The sequence below is a fragment of the Priapulus caudatus genome, unplaced genomic scaffold, assembly GCF_000485595.1.
Source record: "Priapulus caudatus unplaced genomic scaffold, Priapulus_caudatus-5.0.1 Scaffold1254, whole genome shotgun sequence".
Classification (NCBI taxonomy): Eukaryota; Metazoa; Priapulida; class Priapulimorpha; order Priapulimorphida; family Priapulidae; genus Priapulus; species Priapulus caudatus.
In genome coordinates this window covers 50,480-51,901 of record NW_014578315.1, presented here as the reverse complement: position 1 = coordinate 51,901, position 1,422 = coordinate 50,480, and positions in this window count along the sequence as shown.

Genomic DNA, 1,422 nt, shown 5'->3' with positions numbered 1-1,422 from the left:
GTTTGAGGATATATTTAGTAACGTTAGTTCTTACTTTTAATGTAAAAAAATGGGATTTTTTTTTTACAAATTTTACCGTGGAAAATTCGTGACGTAGTCAATAACGATTAAAGGCGCGTAGAAGTCGTGTGCGCGAAACGAATTAAAACACGTATAGACCGAGTTATTCCAGTTATCAGGGTGATTTATTAGACGTTAACGAAAGCACGCGTAACGTCAAACACTCGAATTGACATCGCGACCGAACCGCCAGTAAGTGGCTTCATTGCTACTCCGCCCCTCTACACCGGCCACACTACCGAACCATCACGTAAGCTCAGGTCATCCTATTACATACGTGTGATCAGATATAGACATATTATGACACTAGTCTATATTACGACACTCCTGGTAAAATCCCTGCATACGACGGTTACGCGTAAACTTGCAGTGGGATTCTGTGCGCGCGATGGAGGAGTGTGGAATTAGTTTAGAGCCACGGTTCGCCAGATTTGGTCTCTTAAAATGTTTACAAACATTTTTTTAGAGCCAGATTGAAGCACGGATCCACGTTCGTTAGCATTTGTCTCTTCCTCATTGACAAGAGCCTCGCTCCTCGGACGACGTGCGGAATATGCGTTACCTATTACACAACATCCTAGATGGATGTAGATATGGGGAGAAGGCTGAATAGAGAGAGCGCGCGCGAGAGAGAAAGAGAAAGAGAGATGGGAGAAAGAAAAAGAAAGAGAGAGATGGGAGAAAGAAAAAGAAAGAGAGAGAAGAAAAAAATCGTATATTTCTCCGCATGCTTTGTGCAGTGGCTACGCTCGTAAGGGAAGACACAATAACAACCATTACACACCATCACAGTCGAGTCGGGGCCAATTTCACATGAAAATGACTACTTTTCAGCCTCGAGAAAAAAATAAAACATATATACACGCAATATATATATACATATATATAAAGTTCAGTTTTCCAAATGCAAGCTAAATTACACAGAAAATATTGAAATGACAACAACTGGAGACATAATTATGCACTAACGTTTTCACTTTTTCCCGTAATTTTTCCGAAAAACAAATGAAAACGTTAGTGAATAATTATTTCTCCAGTTGCTGTCATTTCAATATTTTCTGTATATATATATATATATATTTATCTATAACATGTTACATATTATTACAAAATAGAAGTAACGAATTATATAAATTATAATTTTATATATCTAGATTACGTATATATATACATATATACATATACGTAGTTCATAATAATTAAGTTAAGTGTAATCATCTCTTACAGATATTTCATTATCTGTATGTTATACATATATATATATATATATATATATATATATATATATATATATATATATAGAGAGAGAGAGAGAGAGAGAGAGAGAGAGAGAGAGAGAGAGAGAGAGAGAGAGAGAGAGAG